General features: G+C 36.3%; 1 pseudogene; it reads right to left on the bottom strand.

Moving 5' to 3' along the window:
• Positions 1-991: 991 nt before the first annotated feature.
• On the bottom strand, positions 992-3,307 carry LOC141584960 (olfactory receptor 5A1-like; annotated as a pseudogene).
• Positions 3,308-10,579: the final 7,272 nt, after the last annotated feature.

The raw sequence follows: 10,579 nt of genomic DNA on the forward strand, positions 1-10,579 counted from the left end.
GTAACAGATGCTGGAAAGGTTGCAAAAGTGAATGCGTATGCACTGTTGATGGGAGTATAAATTAGTATAACCATTGTGGAAAGCAGTATGGTGATTCCTCAAAGAGCTGAAAACAGGACTACCATTTGACCCAGCAATCCCTTTGCTGAATATATCCCCAGAGGAATAGAAATCATTCTACCATAAAGACGCATGTACATGAATGTTCACTGCAGCACTACTTACAATAGCAAAGACATGAAATATAAATGCCCATCAAAGACAGACTGGATAAAGAAAATGTGGTACATATACTCCATGGAATACTATGTAACCATGAAGAAAGAATGAGATTATGGCTTTTGTGGGAACATGGATGAAGCTGGAGGCCATTATACTTAGCAAAGTAACACAGAAAAAGAAAACCAAATACCACATGTTCTCACCTATAAGTGGGACCTAAATAATGAGAATTCATGAACACAAACAAGGGAACAACAGACATTGGGGCCTAGTGAGTGTGCAGGGTGAGAGGAAGAAGAGGAACAGAAAAAATAACTATTGGGTACTAGGCTTAGCATCTGTACAACAAACCTGGGTGACATGACTTTACCTGTATAACAAATCTGCACGTGTATTCCTGAACCTAAAATAAAAGTTAAAGAAAATCGACAATGAAAACACAGTATGGCATCCTAGGTTCTTGCCATTTTTCTACATATAATATTTACCAGTACCTCTGTTCTCAAAAGCATAATTACCTGTTAGGGTTTAATCTACCTGGGTTCTAATCATGGAAACTGACTTTTTAAACTGTATTCAATATCAGTGACACTGTCTCAAACAGATCACTTGGTGGTGGCTGACCACAATGGCACCAGACGTCCAGGAAGTAAAGGTTGTACTTCTTCTCTCTACCTAGCTATTCTTGTGACCTACAAAGAGTCACTTACATATTCTTGCTTCTATCTTCCTTATAACAATAGCAATATCTACCCAAATATTGTTCTTACTAATGTAAACATGTTGCCCCATTTATCACCCTCTTGAGGGCCACTTTGATTTCCTTGTTCCTCAAACTATAGATCAGAGGGTTTAACATGGGGATAAGGGTAACATAGAATACTGAAAGCACCTTGTCCTGTTTCACGGAGTGGCTAGAGCTGGGATGCATGTACACAGAAAGGGCTGTGCCGTAGAAGAGAGTCACAGCTACTAGGTGGGAGGCACAGGTATTGAAGGCCTTGGCACTACCTTTGGTTGATGACATTTTCAGTATTGAAGCTACAATAAAACCATAGGACACAAGGATAACAAGCTAAGAACCCAACCCAACAAAAATAGCTACCAGAAAAACAGTCATTTGGCTGATAAAGGGATTAGAGCAAGACAAGGAAATAATCTGAGGTATGTTACAGAAGAAATGTTGGATGATGTTTGGCCCACAGTAGTAGAGATTAAAGCAAGGCACAGTTTGAACTAAGCCACTAACAAATCCACTCCCATAGGCTCCAGCCACCATCTTCCAACAGATAGCAGGGACCATGATGGCTGAGTACTGCAGAGGACTGCCAATGGCCACATATCTGTCACAGGCCATGACAGCCAAGAGGCAGCACTCAGCCAGACACATCCAGGACCCAACAAAATACTGAGTGGCACAGGCAAAGAAGGAAATTGTCTTCTCATCTTTTAAGAAGTCTGAAATCATCCTTGGGCTGATGGTAGAAGAATAGCAGATGTCTATAAATGACAGGAAACTGAGAAAAAAGTACATGGGTGTGTGCAGGTGAAAGTCCATCCTGATGAGGATGATAAGGCCCAGGTTCCAAATCAGGGTCACAAGGTAGATTGCCAGGAAGACTAGAAAGAGGATGAGCTGAAGCTCTTTGTCATCTGAGAGTCCTAGGAGAACAAACATGGTCACAGAGGTGTGGTTTCCACTTACGTTCATGGATCTGCTTGGTGTCAACTGCTGAGAAAAAGGAATGAGAAGGAAATGGGTTTATTCCACCCCCCAAAAAAAGAAACACTATATTTTTCAGTCATGAAGCTGGCTAAATATAAAAACTTAAATCATCAATGTTGAGTTAATTTGTGTCTTTCATATATACAACATGAAAATTTACTAAAAAAATTTTTTAAATAGCTATTATACTGAAGACAGTAAATAAGCATTATCAGTATGATGCCACCTAAAACATCTTAGTTTCATGTGTTCTTGTTTTACAATACGTGAGGCTTTGAAGATATGCTAAATTAAGAAAATTCTGTCATTTCTCTCTACAGTTGACTCTTGAACAACATGAATTTAAACTATGCAGCTCTACTTATACATGAATTTCTTTTCAATAAGTGCAGTGGAAAATTTTTTAGAGATCCATAACAGTTTGAAAAAAACTCACAGATAAACTGCATAACCTAGAAATATCAAAAATATTAAGAAAAATGTACATCACAACTTCATAAAATATATACAGACATTAGGCTATTGTATCATTTATTATCATAAAATATACAAAGATCTATTATAAAAAGTTAATTTTTAAAAAAAAAATTATGATGAACAGACCATTTATTGGCTCAGTTCTGGAGGATGGGAATTCCAAGATCAAGGGACTAACATCTGGCAAAGGCCTTCTTACTGTGTCATACCATGACAGAAGAGCAAAGGGAGTGCAAGAGAGAGAGTAAAAGAGGACCAGGTTCCCCCTTTTATAATGAACCTCCCTTGATAATGGCATTAATCCATTCTCTCCACCTTCATGGCCTAATCACATTTCACTGGGCCTCATCTCCTAACACTGTTATAAAAGTTAAAATTTATCAAAAGTTACATACAGACACTCAAACATCTTCATTCACAAATGAAGATATATAAGCAAACATAAAGATGCAGTATTAAATCATAACTATATACAATTAACTGTAGTACATACTTTACTGCTATAACAATTTTGAAACTATCTCCTGTTGCTATTGCAGTGAGCTCAAGTGTTGAGAGGATCTGCTTAAAGTGCTTTGTGAGGCTAGTCATCCTCATGTGGGAAATTCATCTCTCCAAAAAATGTGTATAGCAGTAAAAAGTTCTCTTTCACGGTTCTCACGTATTTTTCATTGTGCTTAGTACAGTATCATAAACCTTGAATAACACCATGGGACACATACAAAGTGCTACTAGTGACACTGGAAGTGCTCCCAAGAAGCAGAAAAAAATTGTCATGGTATGACAAGAAAAAGTTGAATTGTTTGATATATATCACAGATTGAGGTCTGTAACTACAGTTACCTGCCATTTTAATATAAATGAAACCAGCACAAGGACCATTGTGAACAAAAGAAAAGGAAATTAATGAAGCTGTTACTGCAGCTACTCTAGCAGGTACAAAACTTTTATAATTTTTGTAAAATACCTTTTTATCTCATACTGAAGATGCAACCTTTTATGTGGGTGGATTGCTATATGAAAGTCATACCTATACACTAATATGATTCCAGAAAAAGTGAAGTCATTATATGCCAGCTTAAAGCAAAAGTAAGATGAAAGCTGGAGGATTTAATGCTAGTAAAGGATGGTTGGATGATTTTCCAAAGAGGTTTGGCTTTTAAAATATCAAGATAACAGGAGAAGCAACTTCTGCTGACTAAGAGAAGCAGATGAATTCCCAGACACCATTAAGAAAAAAAAAAATCATTAAATAGAAGTTATCTGCCTGAAGAGGTTTTCAATGAAGGCAGATGTACTCTATTCTTGGGGAAAAAATGCCACAGAAGACATTTATTAATAAAGAAGAGAAGCAGCATCAGGATAGACTAACTTGTTTTGTGCAAATGCAGTTGAGTTTATGATCAGGACTGCCCTTATCTATAAAGCTTCCAAAGAAAAGATAAACACAAGCTGCCAGTCTTTCAGTTGTACAATAAGAAGGTGTAGATAATGAGAATGCTTTTTCTGGATTAGTTCCAGAATGGATGCTTTGTGGAGTCAGGAAGTACTTTGCCAGTAAGGGATTTCCTTTTAAAAAAATATTTTGATATTGGACAATGCCCCTGACCACCCAGAACCCCATGAGTTCAACACCAAAGGCATCAAAGTGGTCTACTTGCCCTCAGAAACAATGTCTCTAATTTAGCCTCTAGATCAGGGGATCACAATGACCCATAAGTCTCATTACACATGGTAAATTTTCAACACTATGGAAAGGAATCCCAACAGAGAGGACATTAAGAAAGTCTGCAAGAATTACACCATTGAAAATGCCATTGTTGTTACAGAAAAAGCTGTGAAACCCATCAAGCCCCAAAGAATACATTCCTGCTTGCGAAAACAGGATTATGTCCAGCCATTGTGCTTGACTTCACAGGATTATGACAGAGCAAATGAAGAAAATCATGAAAGATTGTGAGTATCTAATAATGGTGAGGGGGGTTTCAAGATATGGATCTCAGAGAAATTCAAAAGCTAGTGAACACCACGTCAGAGGAATTAACAGAAGACAGCTTGATAGAAATGAGTGTTTTCAGACAAGTGCCAGATAATGAAGAGGAAGACATAGAAGAAGCAGTGCCAGAAGACATATCGATGTTAGACAATTGGGCAGAAGGGTTCCAATTACTCAACACTGCTTTTGACTTCTTTTATGACATGGACACTTCTATGATACAAGCATTGAAACTAAAGCAAATGGCGTAAGGTTTGACAACATATAGAAACATTTTTAGAGAAATTAAAAGGCAAAAAAAGTCAGGCAGAAATTATGTTGTATTTTCATAAAGTTACACTGAGTGTGCCTGCCAATCCTGCCTCCCCCTCTATTTCCTCCACCTCTTCTACTTCTGCTACCCCTGAGACAGCAAGACCAATCCCTCCTCAGCCTACAAGCCAGTTTTTCTAAAAACCTCTCTGCAACCTGAAGACAATGGGGATTAAGGTCATTATGATGATCTATTTCCACTTAATGAATAGTAAATACTTTCTTTTTTTATGATTTTCTTGAGAACATTTTCCTCTAGCTTACTTTGTTGTAAAAATACAGTATAAAATAAACATAACATTTAAAAATGTGTTGACTATTTATGTTATTGATAAGACTTCCAGTCAAGAGTAGACTATTATAATACAAGTTTTGTGGGAATCAAAAGTCATATGTAAATTTTTTACTGTGCAGGGAGTCAGTGCCCCTACGCTTGGATTTTTCAAAGGTGAACTGTATGGTGAAATAAGATGACTCTGCTCAAGCGTGACTCCAGTGTTCACTCAATGCTTCAAGAAGAACTTGGATCATCCTGGCCCTCTTATGTAGAATGAAGTGCTCTTTAAAATCTCCTTGAGAACTAACATCCAATCAATCCATAACAAAGGAGTATTGAAAATTCTGTAACTGCTTTTAGGATCTCATAAAGCCTGGAAAGATAGAACAAAAATGTAACAAGATGATAGGAAGTTACATGCTAAAAAGCAGCTTGGAAATGGGTATTACTTAACCAACTTAATAACTCTGGGAAGGCTCCTGAGAAGTTAGATAACACAAGGTTGAAAGATTTGTTATATTCATTATATTCTCTTCCTAGCAGTTGCGTTTTTTCTCAAATCCAAAATATTTATAAGTTAAATTTTTTATGGCAGTAATTCTTTATCTTATTTGGGTCAGTGATGCTTTTAAAAATCTTTTGGACACTCTGGACCCACTACCCAGTAAACTACAACCACTTACAACCTTTGCATACAGTTTAAGTGAATTCTCAGTCACCTTCAAACCTATCCACGGTAACCAGGTTAAGGACTTCTCCTATAAGGCAGACTGACTCAAACTCATAAAAGGCTTAAGATGCTTAGGCAGTTACATACGTATTACGAATTGAGGTAGAATTTTGAGGAGTCCTTTCTCATTATCACTTTGGAGCCAGTTCAGAGAAAGCAAAATACTAAGTCTTCAGCCAAATGGTAACTAACCAATCAAATATTTTTGCTTCAGGCACTATATGCTCTCTTCAAGATTCTATAGCTGTCATTCTTTCTAGATCATTAGAACATCCCCCAACCAAAACACATGTTTATTCAAATACACTTACATTAAAAAGGAAGTCATGGGGGACCTTGAAGGCAGAAAATAGCTGTCAAATATAGCCTGGGAGTTGTGTCCAAAGGTAGAAGTAGAAATCTCAAATATTTCCATTGCTGTGATATTAATGGAATAAACCATGTATGATCTACAAGTATTTGTCAACATTAGCCATCCAAAATTTCTTCCTTCTCCCTAACCATTTCCTAGTCTCCTAGTTCCAAAAAGAAAAAGATCTCCATAGAAACATCAGACTATTCATAGAGAAGCACACTCAAAGTGGTTCTTTTCCCAAAATCAGATCAGTCATGGCTTCCTGTTGCACTGCATTGAAAAAAAATTTCAAGAAATAAGGTCTTTAATTGTAAAAGAACATTTAGATATTTGTCATTAATATGAAAGGGAAGATTCGTAGCCGATAGGCGATGCATTTAGCATCCCAGACTTAGGAGTAACTCTGTCCACAGTAAGACTGAATAGAGAAAGAATCTTGTGGGAAAAGAACAGAAAGTTGTATTTGTTACCTTTCACATCATCATCATCATCATCATTGACAGAAGAACAAAGATTTATTGAGTAGCTACATACATACTGACCTGCTCCTTATAATTATAAATATATATACAGTTTTCTCTAATTTATGCTTATTCAATATAGGAAACTTAAATCTGATATACTATTCACTAAATACAATATTTGCATTCTGAAAATTGCCTCTATATTTCTATCATACATCTCTGGGACCTCAGTTTGTTGGATCTTTTTGCTCTATTCTCCACATCAATAAAACTTTCATTATTTATATTTCTCTACTGTGTTCTATCTTCTTTTTACAGATGTTTCTTTCCATAAATTTTATCATTAATTATGTTAATTGGTTGTTTGACATAGTCATTGAGTTTTAAATTTTAATCATAATATTTTGTTTTGTTTTCTAGAACTTCCATTTTGATTTTTCCCAAATAGTTTATTTCTTGTTCTTTAATAATACTTTTAGTAGCATTCTTTAATTAAGCATATTAAACATAATTATTAAATTATTACCAAATAACTTAAATACCTAGTTTGATGTTATTACTGTCTCTCATTCAGGTCATGAGCTATTTGCTTGAGTGTTTAGTGAATTTTAATCAGAAGTTCGTGTTACTTTAAATTTATCTGCAGGAAGCATTGAGGTTTAAGTATAATATGTGTTCCTCCAGAAATGATTTTTATTACTTCTGTCAGTACCTTGGGGATGATACTAACCCAGAATCCATGTAAGCAATAATTTTGACTTGGGGTTTTCTCAGGGCCACAATAGTCGTAAGATTTAGGCTACATCACTAAATAAGTAGAAGTCTGAGGATAAAAATCATCAGGGGAACCTTTTTCTCTTCCTCCTAAACTAAGGCTGAGAGAATTATGTATATCATTGTTTTATCATGTGGGGTCAGATTTTTCTATTTTGCCCCCAGAGAATGTTACCCTTTGGGAACCCCTGTTTTGGTGTCATGAGGGTTAGCTATTATCCAACCTCCTTCATTGTCTTTTTCTCCTCCCTTTATACAGGCCTATTAAACTCAGCCTTAGGGTTTAGTGGATCCCTGCTGGGAAAGTGCTGGCTGCAGTCTACTATATTCTTAGGTTTGTGCTTTCTTATCATCTTTATGCTTTCTAGAATTTATGTTCTTTCTCACTGGCTGAGCCATGAAAAAAAATGTGTTTTAGAGTTTATCTAGCATTCTTGGTAATTTCTGTGAATTTATAACCCCCTGTATTCCCAGAAGCATGTCTACAAACAATATTTTTATGAAAGTCTTGGTAACTTCAACTTATCATTGGCCACTTTTTCTCACTTCCTTGGCAAGCAGTCAGCATTATCACTTTTTTCCTAAAAACTGCAAGCTCTTTGATTTTCTTATGTTTTTGTTTCTAATATGGCTAAATTTTCCTTAAAATCAAGATAGCTAACATTATCGAGGGCATACAGTATCCCAGGTGCTATTATAAATCCTTCTATGCTTTGTCTCATTTTAATTTGTCCAACAGCACCATGAGATCTGTGCTCCTACCATTTTCATTTTGTAAATAAGGACACTGTGACAGGTCCAAAATGGAAATATAGCCCCAAATCAGACAAACCAGAACTGAGATTCAACTCCAAGCACTCTAGCTCCAGAGCACCTTAAAAGACTGTGATCCACTGCCTCACTAAAACATTAGTGCATTGATTGACTAAATGCAAGAATTGATGCATTAATCTTATTTCTAACCACTGTAGAGTGCAAAGCACTATACTTTGGATGAGGCAAAAGATCCTGTAAGGAGCCTAGAGCCCAGTAAGATGAGAATTGTGTCCACAGAGGCATACTGCAAGCAAGAGATGATTTATGGCATGAAAAAGACAGAGAGAAAATTCTACAGATAATCACCTATTGGATATAGCAGGAAGTTAAGGGACTAGAGAAATCTGCATATTCTTTGTGAGAATTTCTCATGGTCTCTACAATGGCAGAAGCATATTTCAGAGAGGTTATTGTACAAATGGACAGGGCAATGACAATGTAATTGAACATGCTATCGACAACACAATCACTATATCACTTCACATAGATATCCTTTCAGGAAATGAACAGAAAAGTGGTAATGCTGACTGCTTGCCAAGGAAGTGAGATAAACTGGAAAAGAATATATCTTCTTTCAGGAAGAAAAACTAATGAGGTATTAAAATGTTTTGGAAAATTTACTGGTATGAATGAGGAACAGGGAAGTATTGGGTTTCAGATGGTAACTACTGCAAAGCTTGTGTCTACAGTTGCCTGAGAGATGAAATTATCACCTCTACAAAGATTTGCCGCATTGTTTTTCTCAGCCACCTTAGATTTTACTGCTTCTAATTAAACCTTATTTCTAGTTACTTCTTATTTATCAAGGAACCATAAGCTTTCTTCTTTTGTTTTGGGTGAAGTCTATTTTGGATAAAATTTGTCTCTGCTCTCCTTCTTTATTTTTTTCTCATGTCATTCCTCACATAATTTATTCCTCCTTCCCATGCTTACCTCCATTTAGCATTGCTTAGCAAATTGAAAGAAAAAATAGAAAGATAACATTAAAGAGTAACTTCTTTGACATGCTGCTTTTGAGCCATTTCATCAACAGCTATTTCTAACATTTACTTAATTGACTTTGAAAAAGTTCAGCATGTCTGCTGCCTAGAAAATAAAATCTGAAGATCTTTGTCTCTACCAGAAACAATGTGAACAGGATTGGCCTCAGAAGACTAAGTATTATATTTATTCCTGACTAATGTTCTCCAGAGTCTCCAAACTAATGGTACAGTTTCTCCGGAACCTTCCATCTTCATCAGAGCCATGTTGGATCCACTCTATTGAGCAATAATACCTTCCTTAGTCTTCTACAGACTGCTCAAATTTAACTTTTGAAATGCAATGAATCAGGTAGTATAGGCCCTTCAAAAATAGTCATAACTCTTCTTGTGGGTATATGTTCTCTCATTTTTAGTACCAATCAAATGAGTCAAAGGTTTTATAGCCTCTCCCTTATCCCCCTACTTTGTACTCAAGTGTATTGACACAGCCTACATATTTAAATTATTCTTCTATAGATTTGTTTCTCAGACTAAAAGAGATGCCATGAAAGAGGACTTCTGGTGAAACTTCAAGGACTTAATGAGAATTCAAGGACATTGACAACAAGCTATTTGTAAATATGAAATTCTACCTAGGTCCTACCCCTTGACAGTCCTTAGGGAAGAGTCTCTATGTGACTCACCTAAGAGTTCTAAGAAAGGTTTCCTCTCTTGTGATCCATCTCATTTTACTTTGTGGTGTAGCCAGATATTCAGAAATGGCCAACAGATATTTTGATTTCCAGCTTCTGAGAGTATCCCATTCCATCAGTACTCTGAGATGAGTGCATAGTCTATTGCTAGCAATGTTTCATTTACTCATCCTCCTTAAAAAATGATCCGGCTGTGGAAGAAGCCCTTAAATGCTTATGAGGTTTCTTCAACATATCTAAGAGAGGATCTGAGAGCACAGTTCATTAACAAAGATGGAGCAATTTTAAAAGGTGCAAGCTGTAAACAACTTCCCTCCTGGGAGATAGAAGGGAGCCCAACTCTGTTAATTGGTCCCTTGCTTAGACTCCAAGATCTCCCTTGAGGGTGTTAATTTTTTTAGATATTTTGACATCAAGCGTCCCTCCTTTCACCTTGAAAGAATCATGAGGCTGATTTAGAAGTCATTTCCAAACTTGTCTTCCATAAAATAACTATGTCACCCTAGCATAGGAACAATCATCAGAGACCTCTGTCAGGAAAAAACACCAGGAAGTAGCAAGCAAACTCTCAGTTATTCTGAGTCAGAGTCTCTGCAGCAGATGGGTTCTCAATTCTTTGCTTTCTTATTCTAGACCAATTTTTTAATTTTTACATTGGACTCAAAAAGACCTTACAGTGATTTGGAATAGGGAAGAAGAAACATAAACAGGTTCATTTTTCTCCCTCATAGCTCCAGTAGCTTGGTTTAACTTCC

This window comes from Saimiri boliviensis, chromosome 6, assembly GCF_048565385.1.
Source record: "Saimiri boliviensis isolate mSaiBol1 chromosome 6, mSaiBol1.pri, whole genome shotgun sequence".
Taxonomy (NCBI): Eukaryota; Metazoa; Chordata; class Mammalia; order Primates; family Cebidae; genus Saimiri; species Saimiri boliviensis.